Source organism: Tenebrio molitor, chromosome 8 (genome assembly GCF_963966145.1).
Source record: "Tenebrio molitor chromosome 8, icTenMoli1.1, whole genome shotgun sequence".
Lineage (NCBI taxonomy): Eukaryota > Metazoa > Arthropoda > Insecta > Coleoptera > Tenebrionidae > Tenebrio > Tenebrio molitor.
In genome coordinates, this window is record NC_091053.1 from 9,510,877 (window position 1) to 9,532,020 (window position 21,144).

Below are 21,144 nucleotides of genomic sequence, written 5' to 3' on the forward strand. Positions count from 1 at the left end.
CATTCATTATATTGTCTCATCGAATATAACACGTGGTATGATTAATCATCGATGATATTAAATTCGTGAAATTGAAGCAGGACATTTCACTCATAATATCATCGATAATAATCATACCACTTGTTATATTATAGCTGAATATAATTCGGTTGCATTTTTTTTAAATTGTTATACAATGACGTTTATTGGTTAAAAAATCGTATGATTACGAATAACAAATAAACAAAAATTAATATGCTAAAAAGATTTTCACTTATAATCTCCCAATTGAGTAAATTTATTATCGAAAAAAATTTCCAGTAATTAATTTAAACAACTGATTTGTGATCCGTAATCCGTAGTGCGTTCACAATCGACTCTTCTAACCCAAATTTGACCGAAAATTTAAATGAACACCCGATAGATAAAATTAAAACAAAAAATACAAAACGAAGCAAGGCCAATGTGTGGTGCCAGTTTCAATAGTTCTTAAAAGAGCGCAACGTCAAGTTGGATAGTTCTTTGATTCTACTATGCTGTTGAAGGGGTGGACTGGAAACATGAAACGCAAAAATGGGGACAATTATGAAGAGCCTGTTATAAAACTAATGTGGAACTTCACAGCCAAACTGTTAAAAGAAAAATTATCAAAAAATTAGCGCTTATTAATTTTGCTTGGGTATGTAACATGTAAAATATCAGAACATTTTTGAGTTGCTAGGCAGTTATTAAAAGTTCTAATTCATTCATTGGCTGATTTTGAGTGCCGTGCGATTTTCTATTGAAATCTTAAAATAAAGAAACTCCAGCTAGATGTAAATTATGACAATAAACGACATAGTACGTCGATGTTTTCTGGTACCTTCTTCTTACCTTCAAGAAAATCGACACAGGAATTTTTAATGAAAGATTTTAGGTTGGCAGCACAAAATGTCAGTGTCATGTGGCATTTTTGTACAATTTTTTAAGAGCAAAATATTGATGTCGGGCAGATTTGTATCCTTTATCGCAAGCTGTACATTGTGTATAGCAGTAGGGGCCAAGGGGGGTATCAAGCGATGGGTTAGGAATAACAGAAACGAGGACGACGGTTTTGAATATTTGAGGAATTGGTTGATTTTTGTCGTGACAGTCGCTTCTTGAATCCTTTATGTTGCCAATGGAGAAAAATAAATTCCCGATCTGGTAATTTTTGAACAAAAATGATTTTTTTGTTCGACACTGTCAGAATTTGAGAATTTTCTCCTATGTGAACGGGTTTTGATAAATGTCACAACTTGTCAAAACGAAACGTCAAGCTAATTTTAAAGGTTTTAAGCGATTTGGAGCCTTTAAGGGGCTCGAACAAAAGAACGTTGTATTCAACTCGTTCGTGTGTAAATTGGGCCTTTTTTTGCCACTCGCGTTTTAAACTGGCCCACTCATGCCAAAAAAGGCCCAATTTACACACAAACTCGTCAAATAAACTACTAATATTTTACTTTAAATAAATTGTCAGCCGAAAAATGTTTGTGTATTACACGGCTAGAAAATGTTTTGCAAGTGCTCGCACTTGTGGCCTCGGCTAGCGCCTCTGTCCCACAAACCGTGCTTGCACTTGCAAAATGGCATTTTCTACCCTTGTGATACAAATAACTATTGTTGGTGCATACGCTTTTCTTATCAGTTATCGGGCTCATTGCGTCGTCCCACGTGTGTGCCTGATTCTTAACGCCGTTCCACCACTGGCTGGCTTCACCGGCGATGGCATTCTCGTCGGTGACGTTCTCCACATTTTTGTAGATACATAATAGTTTTTCCGGTTTTGTCGATTCCGCCAGTATCGCCAGTAGTTGGTGCCGCCCCTTTGACCGAGCCCGTCGAATTCATTACGTTGGTACCGACTCCAGAAAACTCCCGCATTGCTTTCCGGCGACGACCCACCACGCAACCACCGAAGGACGCGCGAGGACGCTGCCAGTCGACACCTCCCCAAGGGTCCACGACAGAAAGATAAGTCCCTATCTTTACCGCTTGACGCAGTGACGTCGCTAAGGGCTCGCTAGATTCCACATTCTCCGAGTCACGAAAGTCAATTCTCAATCTCTTCAATTTCAACGTAACGTCCGTTGGTTCATGACACGATTTTATCACATTAATTTCGTGCTGAGCATTCAGTGGTTTTCCTGTTCAAATTGATCCAAGGCCTTGTTGACTGTTCAGATTTGTGGTCGCAAGTTACTTTTAAGGTAAATCGTCCAGCTTGTCGCACGAAAAACACTTTCTTTCTCCCAACTAGACATACAAATAGTGGACTCTCGTCGCCGCGTCGCCGCCGGTCATCCGGATGATGATCAATTATCAGAACATTGAGGGTATGGTTGACATATTTTGTTGTGGCATCGGTGCTATTAAGAGGTGCAATTTCAACCCTCTCATTAGAGACCTGCAATAGGATGCTAGTTGCTTGGTATGGGTTGGAATAGTTCTGCTAATTCTTTATGACTGTTTGGTGGTTTGATAGTTTTGTTTCTTTTTTTTTTTTGTTTTTGCATTGTCTTTTACTTGGTTGACCTGTAATTGGGACATCCTGTTGGTCAAATTATCCAAATAATAATAATAATAATAATTTGCTCATCGAACTCAATGATCACACTCACTATTATTTTCAATCGTCAATTTTACTTATCGCCTGTGAGAGAAAAGCTTTTCTTACGAATTACTTTCATTTGTATTATTCATTCATTACCTTGAATCAATGACGATTTTCTTAAATTTTCTAACTTGACATTTATAATAATTCTTTGTTATTTCTTTATTAAAGAGTTTCACTTGATTTTCAATTCAAATTTGTCTTTTTAATTGTGTCGAGAACTCGTGGCCCTTGTTCCGGCAACTGAGCAAGGCCACCAGTAGCTCCTTAAATTATTTAGTTGCCGGGCGCCCACACCGAACCCACCCTTAGAGCCCCGAACAAAAAACTGAGCCCGGACATGTGACTGGTCCATTATGGGTCACACATTTCAGTAATTGTTTGCTATTATACATTTCTCAATTACAAATTGGGGCACACCCATATTGCCGTCGCGGTCAAAGGGATAGTTACTCCCATACCCAAACTGCCGTCAGAAAATTGTTTACCTGTCTGCAGGTATCGGGCCTTCAAATAAATATATATTTAGAGTAGGCGTAAGAGACATTCTAATTCTTTTAACAGTGTAAAGTAATTTTTGTAGGTAACCAATTATTCTCCGGAGTTGCATAGTATGCATAGTAAGCTTTTTCCCAATTTCATATTGTCATATTCCGTGAAGGGAGAATAGGGAGAATGCACTACAAAAATTAAAAATATTTTCTAACCTAATTTTATTTCGTTAAAATGTCAGGCGTTTCTTGTGTCATTTTCTACGCTGGAAAAATGTTGCAAACAATTGAATTTCCATAGGTTGCTCTAAATATAAATTTATTTGAAGGCCCGTTGTAATCTACAGGGTGGTCCCGATATAACCTGCCACAAGAAATCCTGTAATAGGTGACGATGAGTAGAACTCATACACAAAAAATGTTTCTAATAAAAGTCTTTTCGTTTTCGAGATAAAAATAATTGAAAATTTGGTCAAAATTTACTGTACGCTAATGAGTTAATCGGTTTTAAAAAGGTAATTCTGGTTACTTGGCTGCAATTTCTTTAGCAACGGTACCTGTAACACCTATGACATTTGTTAAGTTTAATTTTAAATTTGCGAATCCTTCAAAAAGTTATGAAATTCACAAAACAAGAATACGCCGATTTGCATTTACTCTATGGCGAAACACGTGGTAATTCAAGACCGGCAAGGCGACCATACGGCGAGCGTTATCCTGAAGGAGTCCTTCCGTCCCGTTGTACTTTTGTGGAGCTACATCTGCATTTATGTGAGGTTGGTTCTGACTGATTCCAATACGATGGCGTCCCCGATCCTCTATTTAACCCCTCTGGATTTTAATTTTTGGGGCCACACGAAAGATTTGGTATACGAAGTTGAAATAAATACAAAAGGCCAACTCCAGAAACGCGTAACAGACGCCGCGAACCAGATTCGTAAAAACCCAGAAATGCTGAATTCTGTTTATGAAAATTGGTACGGTCGGTGGACAAATAAAACTGGGACACTTAAAATTTAATCTATGTAAATCAGACCATTGAATTGTCAATATATTTGTCAGTGTCTATATAACATGTCATACCAAAGTTAACCTATTTGTGATAAAGCCGTAATTAAACGATGCAAATTTGTAAATTTTGACTTATGTGATTGTCATTTTTGTCCCAGTTTTATTTGTCCATCGACTGTACCAACGGAAGGTACACAGAACATTTATTATAAAATAATTTTGTTAGTCTAGTTTACCTTTCATTAGTTAGTAGATATTCTCAGTTAGAGTTGAAAGTACGAATATGTAAAGTGTAAATAAATTTATTCAATACATTATTTTGGCTATTTAACCACAATTAAGACGATACTCTTATTATACAGTTCTTCCACAATTTTGCACACACTACCTCTACATTTATTTACACGTTGAGGAACACCACTTTATTTATTACTTACTCATTCATCTCAGTCAACAAAATCAGCTTTTGTACCTAAATAAGCTGGTGAATTAACGCACACAGTGTACAGCGTTTTCAATAAATGTCATTAATTTGATTTAGTTTGTCAGATTTATCACAAACGATTCAGGTACCTATGTTGCTTAGATACTGTCATCCTTACAAACACCAACAATTAATTCCTGAGTGGGTACATATTTTTGTGGTCAGCAGCGTCGAATGCGTGTGGATAGGGGTTAATTTATCCTCATTATTTTGGACCTAATGAAAAGGGGTTTTTTGGACTTGTTAGATCCTTCTAGTGACCCAGAATTTTTTTGGCAGGTTATATCGGGACCACCCTGTATGCAAACAACCCTTCTTCAAGAACACTCATTACCCCTGGAGAATTACTTTTAATTTTAGTAAAAAAATAAAATAAATACTTAACATTTCATAAATATAAAAATAGATATTATACTTAATTATTTTTAAGATAATCGTTTTCCAAATAACCATCGTTCACTTGCTTTGCACAATCAAATATTGCTTCTGATTTATTTTCGGCTCTACAGTCCTTGAAATTGAGGGAAACCACTGGATGACGCCCAAAATGTTGGATGACAAATTTTTCTCGTTTCGAGATCAAACATTCCTCATATTGTGTGTCCTCAAACTGCATAAGAAATGCTTTCATGTTCTTTGAGGGATTTGATCGTAGTTCCTGCATTGTTGGGTCCTTTGTAACATCTTCTTTTGTCTTTGTATTTTTATCTTCAATGTCGCAGAATAAACGAAACATACGAAGGTTTATAGTTTTGCCAAATTTTGATGGTGCAAACATCATGGCGTAGATTGGCTCTCGTTGTAGTAATTCCTCTATGAGCATTGTTCTATCCACAAATCCGTCCGAGCTGGCAACATCTTCAAAGCTCTGAGCGCGTACGTTGATGATACATCGCTGTGAAAGAGAAGAACCATTACAGTTACCAATTAGCACAAGCCATTGAGGAGCAGAATTGAAAATTTTATGTTGATACATAAAGTTACCTGGTTGGAAGGTGATACTGTGGTTGTTTCATTGTCAGTCTGAGTTTCAACCTGCATGTGAAAACAAACAATAGTATATTTCAAACCAAGGTAAGAAAGTGGTTTCTTGCAGACCGCAGGCAAAGATTATAAACCGAGTCGTAGACGAGGTTTGTAAGTGCCTAAGGTCTGCAAGGACACTTTCTTAACAAGGTTTGAATACAATTTTTTTCCCTACCGGCACAACTTTGTTGAAAAAAGTCAAAAAAGATGGTTATATTCGTGATTAAAACGAAAATTTTGAGAATTGAATAGTAGGCTGTGTTATGTGTTAACTTAACTTAATTAACTTGTCATCGCATTTGAAGATTTGAGGTTTGTTCGAAAATTTGATATAAACAGGGTAAAGTAATCTACCTACCTAGCTTATCTGTTTATTTTCCAGATTATATGATTGACCTACCAACTTACTTCATTGAATTGGCTTTCATTTATCAATAACTTATTTCACTTTTGACACTTTTGACATTTGTATTTTGGTACAGTTTTACCATAAACATTTCATGATTAACTTTCTTACCTTAGCGAGAAAGTTGAATTTTCTCACCTCAAATGAAGTATCCACAGCCTACATTTCTAACCGGTAGGGAGAAAAAGTTAATTACCTTGCACTGGAGAATAATATACGTAAATACGTAAAAAATTGGAATAAATGTAAACTTACGTTCAACATCTTGGCAACTGAATTTGCGTCGTCTGCCAGCTTCTGCCGTTTACGATCAGGTGAAGACATCAAGCTGCAAACACAGATCATAGTAGTATATTAGTGTGTAAAATCATGTTGATTATCAGTATTAAAATACAAATAATTTCGAGAAATACCGGGTGATCAAGAAGGACTTTTTAAGTTTTATTCGGCTATTTACAACACTGCAACCGGATATGTTTTGTGGGTTTATTTGACAGATATCTAACGTAGCATTTTATAACGACAAAATGGTAGGTTATGAGAGTAAAAATTAACGGTAAAAATAAAACAAAGTTGGAATTCGGAATAATAATTTAAAAATTAACTAAAGGAAATTCTCGAAGTGCTCTCCAGTTTGCTCTAAATAATAAACTCTAAATAAATTAACTCTTCTCTCGGACGATTCACCAGCATGTTTAATTTAATTTGAAATTTCAAATTTGACTTGTCACTGATGCGGCTATCAGTGTGAAGCCGCCAACAACCGGAAGTTACTCCAGTTGTACCATTTAAAAATAAAACTCAGCATTACCAACTTAAACAGTCCTTCTTGATCACCCCGTAGAAGGGATAGAGGATTTTAATTTTATTGTTTTATATCATGAGCACATAATTACATGTGCACTCTCAATTCGATCAGAGGGGTTGATGGCTTACTATGCTGTTAATGTCTCTAATATTAGCCCCTTTTTTTTTAGTAGTTTTCAGACTTTTTAAGTCGTGTGAATTCCTTTTTTTGAAAAAATTGGTTTAAAATCATCACGGAATTTTAATATCTTAAATTGATTTATTCATCTATTTTGAGAATGATCTGTTATATTTCGTCCAGCGAGAGGTTGGGAGATTTTAAATTGTATTAAATTAACCCAACACTACAAAATGCACTAGAATATATTAATTAGAGCATAACTGCAGGGTAAAAATGTTACTGCATGAAGGATATATTTCAAATTTTACCTGCGCAAGGTACCGGGTGATTTTAAATGATTGTGACTTTTTTCTTAAGTTGGGAACATTTTTCATAAATTATATTGGCAAACTTGATACCTTAATCAACATATTGGCGTACGTACACCCAAACAAAAACCAACAGTAAACAGCGTTATACAATGCAACAGCTCAAAAAGCGACTGTGTACCCGTTACAGGAGACGCTCAATTAAACCTCTGAAATGCAGGTAATCAATCTCTTAAATTGTCCAAGACTAATCACAAAAATATCGCACTCACTACAGTTGCTATTGAATAATGTGCAGGCAGTATAAAGAGGGGAACGATGCAGTATATTAGTAACTGCTCGCGGAACATAAAAAAAACGATCAGATCTAAGATTTGCCCGAGGCACATTGAAATAAATTTGGGATAACAAGAAGGGAGAATTAATAATGCCGTGTATGATCTTATATAAAAATATCAGAAAACTATCATTACGTCTCATATTGAGAGAACGCAGATTTGCCATATCATAAAGAACAGAATTAGGAGTACCTCTTGGAGGAAATTCAGCAATTAACTTGAACCGAAGATACTTGGCAAACTTCCTCTGAACCGACTGCAAAGCATCAACACCTCTTCGATAGATCGGCGACCATACAATTGAACAGTACTCCAATTTAGATCTCACCAAGGTAAAATAAAGTGCCCTTAAGCAACTCTCAGACCTGAATCGTTTGCACGATCGAAAGATGAAACCTAAAGTTTTGACTGATGATGCCACAATAATATCAACATGTTCGTTGAAGGTGAATTGAGCGTCAAATGTAACGCCTAAATCCTTGAAAGTGAAACACCTAGTCAATGAAGCATTCCCAATTCTATAATCGAACATAAGCGGCTTGGTCTTACGAGAGAATGTAACATTTGTCACGATTCAAGGGGAGACCATTACTGCGACACCAACCATAAAGCACATCAACATTTGATTGCAAACGCATACAGTCAGAAATATCTCTAATAGTAGAATACAGCTTAACATCATCAGCAAACAAAAGCACATTTAAACTAAACATATCGTTAATAAACAAAAGGAAAAGCAAGGGACCTAAATTAGACCCTTGGGGAACACCTGAATTTACAACTAGCCGAGCAGAATAGAAACCTAAAACATTTACGTAACAAAAACGATCCGATAAATAAGACTCGAATAGATTTAAAAGTAGTGATGGATAAATGACCGGTCATTTATTTTTGGTCAAAGTTGACCGGTCCTTGATCGGTCAATTACCAGTCATTATTGGTCAAAAAGTAGGAACTAGTTAAACATCACAAAATGATTCTTTCAATGTCAAGGATTATTTTAATACCAAATAATGGTTCTTAATTCCATTTTTTATAAGATTTATTGATCGATAAATTATTGTTCTAAAATTGTATAAGTGAGGTTAAGTTTAAATTGTTTGAAGTTATACTTTGTTTTTTCTTTAGTAGGTAAGTATTTTATGAAATAAAATAATATATTGTATATCATGTTAAGAAGACACAAAAATGATTGAAAAACAAAAACCACTTTTTCCTAATAGATAAAAAGCTTAATCGTTTTCCACAATGATCTTTATTAAAGTTTTAGATGTTTCATTGTCATAATTTACTTATTTATTGTCATAATCGATTTCTTCATTGACAGCAACTACGTAAATGAAATCAGACAACCCAACATAACCTCATCTCATCAGTCAAACAGTCATCATATCTTCAACATTATAAGCGAGAAATTTAAATTTTAAAAATGACTGGTCAAATACGTCAAGTCATTGACAATTATTGACCGGTCAAATGGGTCATTGACTAAGTCAATTACCGGACCTCACAACACTATTTAAAAGAGAGTCACAGAACCCGAAGTGTCTGAGTTTATTTAATAAGATATTATGATCAATGCGATCAAATGCTTTTGAAAAGTCGGTGTAGATGACATCAACCTGAGTATTTTTATCCAACGCAGCTGAAATGAAATGCGAGATGCAAGATAAATTGGTGGACGTACACCTACCCCTAAAAAATCCATGCTGATGTTCAGAGATAACATTTTGTACTTTAGTATATATATAAGAGTAAATAATAGACTCAAATACCTTGGAAATATGCGGTAGAATGGTGACAGGTCTATAATTTGAGATAATATTCTTCTTACCCGACTTGAATATAGGACATATCTTACCAACCTTCCATAAGCAAGGATAAACTGAGGTTGTTAAAATTAAATTGTATAAAAAATGCAAAGGCGTAACCAGTATTTGAGCACAATCCTTAAGGATAAAACCAGGAAGGGCATCATCACCGCTGGCAGAAGACGGCTTCAGTTTTAAAAGATGCCTTAGGATATCATCAGTAGAAATACTTGGCAAATGAATATAATTGTTGTTACAAGGATTATTAAACTGAAAATCCGTCATTGATGGTGACGAAAAATTCTTTTCGAAGTAGGATAGAAAGGCGTTAGCGATAGTATGCAGGGTGGAGTACTCGACCTCATCTAATTGCATAACTGAAGGAATAGTACTAGATTTCCTTTTATGGTTCACAAATGACCAAAAACAACGAGGGTCGTGAGTTAGTTGCTGTTCAATCGTAGAAATGTACTCATGGTATGCTGCATTAATGCTGATCTTAAGATCACGTCTCAAGGTCCTAAATTCAATTAATGTAGAGCGTGACTTAGTTTTTTAGTATCTTTTAAAAACCTTAAACTTGTGTTTTAATTTCCTAATAATGTCGGTTGTATACCAGACCGGATAATGTGAAGAATTCGCTCTGTTCAGCGGTACAAACTGCCGAAACATATCATATAACTTTTCATAAAATAAACCGACTGCCACATTCACATCGTTCACAGCATGCAGAAAACTCCAGTCACAATTCGCAATACAATCGTAGATACCCAACAGGTTAGCTTTACGGAAATTAAATCGTTCTTCCCCGCGGCAACTTTTGGAACTTTTGAAAAACTTGCGACAAGGCGACTTCAGAGAACAAATACAAAATAAAGGAGGATGAAGCGCACTTCCAATTAACAGGGGAGCGGAATCGAGCATAACACTGCAATCAAAACTTGATAGTATTAGATCTAAACAACGATTATCACAATTCGTAATATAATTGAATTGTTTAAGATTTAAAATACTACAAAAATTTAGTAAAAGTTCGTTTTTAGAGTCTATTCTGCAACCATTATTATTGATATAATTAGGCACATTAAAATCACCTATAAACAGTACATCGTGTTCATACAAGTAATCCAAGACCTCCAAAAACTCCATCAGGGTGGCAAAGTCATCAACAGAGGTTTGAGGTGGTATATAAATAACAAAAACGAACACAAAAGATTGGGAATTCAATACAACTTTACAACCTATTATATCAATAATAGGCAAATGGGCAATAATATGGTCAAGATTCAATTGAAAGACCCGATAAGATTTGTGAATTAGCAGCAAAACGCCACCACCACGCACGAGGCCAAGATCAGTAAAGTTTCTGTCCTTTCTGTAGATGTCGTAAATGCTATTATCAGCAATTTCCAAGGATGAAACATTATCAGATAGCCAAGTCTCGGACACGGGAATGACGTCACTGTGAGAACCACCAGATGATTCAAAAAAATCAGATATCTTAGTATTCATACCACCGGCATTTAAGTACTGAACCAATAATGAGATCTGCTCAGGCTTACGTACACTATTGGAGGCAGACGCAACAGAGGAGCCAAGGTCTAAAGGACTTATCAGACGGTCACCTCCAGTTAGGGTGATATTACTATCAACAAACAAAGACAACGATTCAATAATAACTGCCTCTTGATATAATAGTGAATCCGAATTTAGTTGCTATGAAGGTAAAGTAACATCACCAAATAAATCTTTCTTTATATTAGCTATTAGATTTAAATAATACTGACATTCGTTAGTGTCCCAACATGCATGAGCAGCGTTTACACCAGTCAGATTGGTCTTTGAATTGAGGGATACACAGTTTATGCATCTTAAAACAGTAGATTTGCATTCCTTTACCTCATGGGATTCACCACATCTAGGACAACTTAGATTACGTTTGCAAAAAGTATGAGAGTGATGTTAGCCGTTGCAGCGATAACAGCGAATTACATCAATAGCATCAAATATATAACAGTTGTCTAATCCAATCAAACAGTGTTTCGAATTTAAAGCTTTAATATAAGTATTGACGTCAACTTGCAAGATGAACTGAAAAACATCAGGTTTCTTCTTAGTGGGAAACTATTTAAGGATTTTCAGCTGAGAAGGATTACTAAATACAGAGCTATTCTGCTTTACCAAAAATGATATAATATGTTCTTTTCCTAAATCACTAGAAACCCCTGAAATGCGTAATCTAGGCGAAATGGTTTTTAAGTCTTTAATTTCGTACGAGTCCACTAATTTATTATCCAAAGCAAATTTTTTGAACTCGGAAGGATCATGGCATTTCAGAATAAGACCGCCATTTTTCGTTGAACGTACACCCGATATATCAACATTTGATTTAGAAGGATCAATTTTGTTAATGATGTCAGATTTGGTTTTAGAGACTGCTTGAGAAGATTCTTTTGGCATGACAACCACAGATGCACATCGCTTAATAGTGTCAGCATAAGATAATACGTTGGATAGGGGTAAATCTTGAGATTTATTCTGCAGCAATTCCTTCTGGGATAATTTATCAGTTAGTTTCTGAATTTCAGTTCGTAGTAGAGAATTCTCTCTTTAGTTGGCAACATCGTTGGCATGACACACGAAATTTTCAAAATTGAAACAAAGCAAAAAAATCTATTTTTTTCCAACACCAATGTACAGTTAATTTCAAAATTATAGAGTACACCTCAAAAATCAAGAAGTCGATTTATTACAGTTTTTTCCCCATGTAAAGATGCCTTTTGAAATTTGACAGTCATATTTTTTATATAGGTTAGATAAGTTTGACAACATAAAATTTCGCTGATATTTTAAAAGACCATAATATTGTCTTTTTCATCCCCTGAAGGGTGCTCTTCGCGATGTTATAATACTAGGCTACCCTCTGGATCGACCACCCTTCTTTTATTATGGGAAGAATGTACACTTTCACGTCTTCGGTTAGATTAGGCATTTCGTTTGTCAAAATTGACATTGATCATTGGCAAGAAATATAAGTCCATTTTACACTGTAGAAAATTAGGTGTACTCTATAATTTTGAAATTAACTGTACTTCGTGACTTAACCTAACTTAGATAGAAATGATTGACAGATGATGCACGAGAAAATTTGCACTACCAACTGCATCAGTGTTGCCAATCCACTATTTTGCTTCAATAATTTATATAATCTATTCCATCTTTAAAAAAACAATAGGTTGCCATGCTTCAATTTTGTTAAATTGGCAGTACTGAGGAAAGTAGTGGTTATATTTCATTTCATTTTGGTTGTGAACCTTTTTTCACTAAATTTGCTATGTTGCGAGATGATTCTAAAACAAAAAGTTATCAATAAATGTCATTTTGACATTTTTCTAATGTATTTTAAATTAGACAACACAAAGTACAGTTGGCTTAAAAAAAACGGGAAATGAAATTTGACCTAATGTGAATTGGAAATTGAATTTGTCAATTTATGTCAATTTGTGTCTGTTTGACAGTAGTATTTGTATTTGCATAACAGACATTTTTGACACATAATTGTAGTTTTTTAACCTAAATTCTAAAAGACCATTTCAAACTAAGTATAAAATTTAATAAAATCTGACAGAACTTTTTCTGACAGTTCCCGTTTTTTTTTAAGCCAACCGTAATAATTTAAAGGGTTTGCTACAAGTGCATAATGCCAACAGTTGTGTCTTTCGAGACAACGTAGTGTGTCGAAGTGCTACACACATTTTAAATGAGGTAGGCCCGATCTAAGTAAGTACCTAACGATGTGATTAATAAATAATAATTGATGGAGATCTTTAATGTGAGAACAATGAATTTGTATTCGATTAAATCCTAAACTGTATTTATAGATGGGAAGATCTGTTATAGAGAAAACCAGAAAAGTGGAATGATTTTTTTTAAGAGATCTGACCGAAATTATTCGTGGGCTAAACAGCGAAAACGAGTTTTTTACTTTGACACTCTACTAGAAACAGTGAAGAATTTATCAGAATTTACAGGGGGTCGAACTACTTTATACAGAATATTAAAATCAATGGGATTAAAACAAAATTGTTAATATGTAATTGAAAAATTCTTGGTGAACAAAAACACGTCAAAATTTCAAAGCTACAGTTGAAGCTACAGCTACAGTAGAAGATGATTCGGAACCTAATGATGAAGATGAAATAATGGAGGAAGTTAAAGTTTAGATGTCTTTTAAAAAAAGTGATTTCATATTGGAAAAGAACTTATCCGTTTTCTGCTTGTTAAACTAAAGAAAGCGTTCTTGAAACTCATTCAACGACTAAAGCATCCACCAGAGGTGTACTTCTTGATTTTTTGATTTGTCTTTTTTTTCAGTTGCTATTTTTAATAAAAAATGCTTGGTTCTTTGTTAATCTATATATTAATACGTGAAGGAAAACCTTTGTACCCCTTTTTAAGCATCCACCAGAGGTGTATTTCTTGATTTTTTGATTTGTCTTTTTTTTTCAGTTGCTATTTTTAATAAAAAATGCTTGGTTCTTTGTTAATCTATATACAGGGTGGTCCCGATATAACCTGCCAAAAAAATTCTGGGTCATTAGAAGGATCTAACAAGTCCAAAAAACCCCTTTTCATTAGGTCCAAAATAATGCGGATAAATTAACCCCTATCCACACGCATTCGACGCTGCTGACCACAAAAATATGTACCTACTCAGGAATTAATTGTTGGTGTTTGTAAGGATGACAGTATCTAAGCAACATAGGTACCTGAATCGTTTATGATAAATCTGACAAACTAAATCAAATTAATGACATTTATTGAAAACGCTGTACACTGTGTGCGTTAATTCACCAGCTTATTTAGGTACAAAAGCTGATTTTGTTGACTGAGATGAATGAGTAAGTAATAAATAAAGTGGTGTTCCTCAACGTGTAAATAAATGTAGAGGTAGTGTGTGCAAAATTGTGGAAGAACTTTATAATAAGAGTATCGTCTTAATTGTGGTTAAATAGCCAAAATAATGTATTGAATAAATTTATTTACACTTTACATATTCGTACTTTCAACTCTAACTGAGAATATCTACTAACTAATGAAAGGTAAACTAGACTAACAAAATTATTTTATAATAAATGTTCTGTGTACCTTCCGTTGGTACCAATTTTCATAAACAGAATTCAGCATTTCTGGGTTTTTACGAATCTGGTTCGCGGCGCCTGTTACGCGTTTCTGGAGTTGGCCTTTTGTATTTATTTCAACTTCGTATACCAAATCTTTCGTGTGGCCCCAAAAATTAAAATCCAGAGGGGTTAAATAGAGGATCGGGGACGCCATCGTATTGGAATCAGTCAGAACCAACCTCACATAAATGACGGAAGGACTCCTTTAGGATAACGCTCGCCGTATGGTCGCCTTGCCGGTCTTGAATTACCACGTGTTTCGCCATAGAGTAAATGCAAATCGGCGTATTCTTGTTTTGTGAATTTCATAACTTTTTGAAGGATTCGCAAATTTAAAATTAAACTTGACAAATGTCATAGGTGTTACAGGTACCGTTGCTAAAGAAATTGCAGCCAAGTAACCAGAATTACCTTTTTAAAACCGATTAACTCATTAGCGTACAGCAAATTTTGACCAAATTTTCAATTATTTTTATCTCGAAAACGAAAAGACTTTTATTAGAAACATTTTTTGTGTATGAGTTCTACTCATCGTCACCTATTACCGGATTTCTTGTGGCAGGTTATATCGGGACCACCCTGTATTAATACGTGAAGGAAAACCTTTGTACCCCTTTTTAAGCAAATTGCGGGCACGGAGGAGTGTGAGATTTGGCATAGTTAAAGTTTATGTGGAGAAGGAGTGCAGAAAGATAAAATTTATGTATAATATACAGGGCGTCCCCACAAAAAGAGACAAATCCATAGCTCCCTTATTTATGGGATGATTTTAATTATCTATACACCAAATTAAATGGTTGTTAATAGGCTACAAAACGGCTTAATAAATTCACGTATAGCTCCAAGGGCTTCAAGACTAAACTGTCAAAATATTTTTTTCAAATACGGACACATACTTTTTTTTAGTAATTCTGATAGAGACTTTTATTCTGAAAACAACAATGTATGACATGTGTCACCTCATATAAGAAAAAAATATTTTGACAGTGTAGCCCTGAAGCCCTTGTACAGTGGCGAGCACGGAATTTCGCACACATTGGACATTTCACTGACATAATTTTATTAAAATGTAACAGTTTAGGTGAAAAGTCAGTCATGATCACATATGTCATGATTGATTATAATGACAATAAAGCTTAGACTAAATAGTTTTTTTTAATGACAAACAAATTGGTGTGCGAAATTCCGTGCTCCCAACAGTACCTATATGTAAATTTATTAGAGCTTTTGTAGCCTATTTAGAGCGATTTAATTTGGTGTATAAATAATTAAAATCCTCCGATAAATAAAGGAGTTATGGACTCATCTTCTTTTTCGGGGTGTGTGTTACAAATATCAAAACATTCATTGTTTACGTTCATACACTGTAAAAAATTATCGGAGTAAATGCGGAGTAAATTTGGAGCGAATGCGGAGTGGATGATTTAATCCCCCCCGTAATGAAATCCACTCCAAGAGGGAGTTTATTTAAATTATTAATAAAAAAAAAAACTCTTCGGATTGAAATACAAAATTCTTTGACTATTAGTTTGCCACCACATAAGTTAGTATTGAAAGTTAATTGGACGTTTTACTGATCAGAAATTTAAATACAAAGGAAGCATTAGTCTATGGAACAAGAATACACATCAAGCTTATGCATCGCAATGCTATTGATTGCGAAGTTTTAACTGGAACCGAACGCAATAAGAGAATTTTGATTCCACGTATAAATTTAACATATTCAGGTACTATTTTACTATTTAATTTTCAAAAAAGTCAATTTCCAATTATAGCTGCATTTGCGAGGACAATAAATAAGCCTTAAAAACAAACATTCGAAAAAACTGCAATTTTATTGAGGCAGCCAGTTTTCAATTGTACGTCGCAACAAGTAGAGTTCGATCATCCAATGGTTTGAGATTTTATATTTCCGAATATAACGGCCAAGGGCATTTAGCAAATGATAAAATTTTATTTTAAGTTCAATGGACAACATTTTATTTTTTAACCGGCAGGTTTTTTTGTTTCAATAAAAAATATAGGTATAAAAAATACGAAACACGTGTTCTTTATTTTATTTTTCATTTTTTGTATTAATTTTTTTATTTCAATTTTATATAAGTAATTTGAAAAAGATAGGCAAATAACTATGTAGCCTTGGCGAAACCTGGCCAGTATAGCAATAAAAAACCTAAGGAAATGTCAAAAAACGCGTTATTGTTTTTTAAATATGGCATAGCCAAACTATACCTCATTTTTCCTATCGTTCGTATTTTTCAAATAACTCGAAAATTAGTTCATAATGACGTATTTGTAAACGCTCGCAGCTGACGTAATAGAACAAAATTCAAAAAAATTATATGCGATAATTATAGAGGTATAGGTTCTGCCATTTCTATTGAAACACCACCTGTTGGATTTTTTCTAAAATTTAGCAATGTGTAACAGGTTTGGTTGGTTGTAAAACGGCTTTTAGTGAGAAATTTGAAATTTTGACATTTTCTAGTTCCTAAAACGTCAAAGCAAATCACTGTCAAAATAAGTATGATAAATTGATAAATCAATGATCTAACTACATATTTAGCAATTATTTATCTCGTCGACGCATCGTGCATTCTTAATTAATTTAATATAAATGTCAATGGAACTCTAAAAATTTTACGCCTGCGAGACCTACCACTACAAATGTGAGTGAGTGGTTTTTAGCGTGGTTATCTGTCGTGGTTAGTGTTCCTACTGGAACGTGGAAGGTAAAACCCAAGGGAAACTCGAAGAATTTTAATCAATGAACAAGGAAATTACAAAATCAAAGGATTGACGCCAGGTTTGGAATTTTGAAGAATTTCGCCACTCAGGTGTGATTGGATAATTCTGTAGACGGTAATATCAGATACCTATCTGGAAAAAGAAATTGGTATAATGGGGGTATATAGGCAATGTGGGATAAGATTGTAAGGATTAAAAAAAATCTGGAGTTTGAGGAACTCATAATTGAATGAATTGGGGAAAAGTTTAAGTAAAAAAATAATTAATTTTGGTTTATTTCAATGTACTTATATGTATTAAGTATTTTAATAAACTACACTTGCTGAAATGCTTTTTTTTTATTGAATATTTCTTATACTGAAACCACAGAGGATCGACGAAACTAACACGTAACCTCACATTTCTGCTGTTAAAGTTAAATGAGTTATAATAATTAATAATAAATAAAACGGCACTTAAAGTTTAGCTGAAGAGATGAAAATCAAAGTTACAATTAATTCCAATTTAGAACAATCATTTAAGGTGTCCCCGCAAGGCGCATGTGCCAAGTGGCGTGTGATAAAAAGTGCGGGATTTAATTTTGATGTTATACCTAAATGTTAGCATTGTTAGCAAATGTAAATACGTTCTAAGCTGAAGACGCTGACGCTTTTTAGAATGATAGAAAAACACCTTTTTTAACTTACGGAAAAGATTTCTGAAATTTCAACACATTTTTTCGACTGACCACATTGGCTAACTTAAATGCAGTTTATCATATAATTTAATAAGAGTTCTCTTTATGTCAGCACCCATAAGGAGTGTTTTTTTTTCTATTTTGCTCTATTTTCGCGAAAAAACAATAAATTCTTGATAATTATTGGGTTATAATTGAATGAAAGACGCGTTGAGTCAAATATGACATGACATTCAACAAAAATCAAGATTGGCAATAATAGTCAAAAAATTACTAAACATATTTGCAGCGTTGCCAAACTGTCAATCAACAGGTGGTGTTTCAATAGAAATGGCAAAGCCTATATGTATACTCTTTGATAAAAAAAAAACCTCAGTAACGTTCAAACTTAAAAATTTAAGGAAAGCTGTCGAACTTCGACCGCTGGGCGACCTCTAGTTTCTTTTAATACAGTTTCAATCGATTCGCAAAAAACCAGAAGATAAGTATGGCAACACTGTGACTTCAAAGTTTTCAAAATTCCTAACCAAACTTTTATTCAGATATACAGGATGAAATCTGTCAGATTGTCATGGCCAAGCATCGTTTTTTAAAGTTGGAATACTCGGTACTATACCGTTAACAGGTAGGACTACTTATTGCCCTTTGCATTGCACATGTTTCTTTTCATTTTGCTATTCTTAGTAAAATCTGTAGGTAAAGTCGGGTTGTTTTGTGGAATTCTGAAATTTGAGAAAATCTTCAGGGGGTGGACAAATACAATAAATAAAATTCGAAATATGTATAGGAAGCGTTACAAATATGTAACCAATTTAATTAAGTTCTACATGTAAGAATAATGCTATCTACCGATTTGATTTTGTAAAAAGTGTTTGTTACCAATATAGCAAGAAATAATATAAATATTTCCCCTAACATTTCAGTGTTTTATATAAATCTGTTATCTAGGTGCGATTCGCAGGTAAACTGACCGCCGCGCGCTACTGACCAAAAGCCTATTACTACTTGGCGCGCAACTGTCCTGTAGGATTAAGCCCACCGATAGATTTTTCTGACCGCGGCGCGCAAGTGACCCATGCCCGCCAAGAGCCCATAATTAGTCTCACAATAGGAAGGGTCGGTTGATTGTAAATCAATGGGAGATTGCCAACACACTTATAAGAATTTCTTACGATAGACCGTATTGTGAAATTCCAGGGACAATTTAGTGATTTATGGCTGTGGTTACTACTTATTGTTAACATAATAGTAGGTACTTGGTTTAGGTTTATTGGGTGTCCGAATATTGTGTCTGCCAGTATATATTAATCATGGAAATTATTAATGCTATTGAAATTAACTGCGTTATGCGTCAACTGTTTATTTATTGTATAAAAAGTAACAATTAATTGTTGTTTTTTAATTCTTACCAATAAAAGAAAATTATTTTCAGAAATTCCTTAAATATGGGGCTAAATTCAGTTGGTATTGACACGTTTCGACTTCCTCCCTTATTTGGTGTATTATTGGTTGTCGCATTCCTTCGGATGAATTTTTGCGGAAAAAATACGAAACAAAAATAACGAGAAAAGAATTATTTATGGATCCTACGTTGTGTTTTGTTTATCAATTAGCTTAATTAGCTTCTAACGAGAGGCCGTACCTTCGGAAGGTTTTCAAAAATTAAATTAAAACTATTGAATACACTTCACTTAAATTTTATTTAACAAATAATCGTGTGTGGTGGTGCTTGGTCCCAACAAATGGTAGAAATAAATAAATGAATTTAATAACAGAAGTTGGTGGACATTTTACTCAAGTGGATTTGAATCGCGGCCCGCGAATTGAGATCTGACTGATGAATAAATGATAAAGCCAGTGCAAATATAGAAGTTTCTGGCGCGAACAACATTATACGAGTTTGAGCTGCGAATTTTGTGATTCGATTTAGATTTGACTTCTTTCCCCAATTAAGTTGAAACCGACGCGATGCCCTGGAATCTCATAGATTACCCTGGTCTACTCCGGTGGTTGAAAATAAAAGGGAAAAAGGTTCTAACAAGGCCAAAGGACACAAATAATGAATGAAAATGTTTTATAGTGATGGTATAATATGTAATTCGGCTTAGCGAAAGCACGTTTCCACACTCGGTAAATGCAAGATGATCACATACTTGTCGATAAAGAATTTAATTCAAGATTCTAAAGAGTCACGTGGTCATCAAATGCTCAAAGAAAATAACATAATCTTTATTTCAACACGATAATGAACTAATGTTGTGTGAATAATTAAACCGCGACTACAATTTAATTACCAGAATTAGAAAAATAATTTACCTTGTAAATGTAAAGCACGTGGTCACAAAATGGCTGCTGGAGGTACCGAACGTACCTCCGGCTATTTTGGAGATCAAACGCCGAATCACAAAAGCATTCGGTTTTATCATTTCTGGCGCACCACACTTTCGCAACCCCTACTTGACCAAAGTGACCAATCAGCTCGATTCTACTTTACGCCGATTGCGACACCTTTTCGATATCTCTAGAACTTTTGAAATTACAGTTTCCGTTTTCCACCATTATTTTAAATGTTTAAATTTAGACTTTTGTTAAGACCAGACCGAGTGTACATAGTTTGTTGTTGAATTAAAACTCTGAAAAAGAACACTAAATTACTGACCCTATACAATATTAAACATCAGCATCAAGAAACAGACAGAATTAAAAACGAAACAAACAGAATTAAAATTGACACAAATTAACATAATTTTGAAACCTAAATTGGGCTTGAAATGCTATTAGGCAATTGCCATGCCGTACATCTAAATTCGGTGGATCTGCTACTTCTAATAATTGTTCTACATTGGGTTGATTCCCTAAAAGTCCCAAAAAAGTTCTAATTAATTAGTAATTTTCATTCGCTCTCTCACACACACCTCTGATTTCTACGACTACCTGGCTTTACCGTTATCCTGTTGCCTGTGTTTTGTACCGACTCCTTTTCTACTTTGCAAACGATTCTAGTTATTTTCTACGATAAAGCGCTCTGTTTCTAATTTGCAATTCTCGCCCTTTAATTACAAATATGCCACAAATGAATATTGATTTGGTGGTTCTCTCAATTTGAAACCTGCTAACATCCAA

At 34.4% G+C, this 21,144-nt stretch overlaps 1 long non-coding RNA gene across 1 annotated transcript; it reads right to left on the reverse strand.

Moving 5' to 3' along the window:
- Window positions 1-4,312: 4,312 nt before the first annotated feature.
- On the reverse strand, window positions 4,313-20,583 carry LOC138137250 (uncharacterized). Its single transcript, XR_011161657.1, has 4 exons — window positions 20,338-20,583; window positions 6,285-6,357; window positions 5,582-5,632; window positions 4,313-5,492 (listed from the first exon to the last, which is right to left on the reverse strand). It is a non-coding gene; the product is annotated as an uncharacterized lncRNA (long non-coding RNA).
- Between the last annotated feature and the right edge of the window lie 561 nt (window positions 20,584-21,144).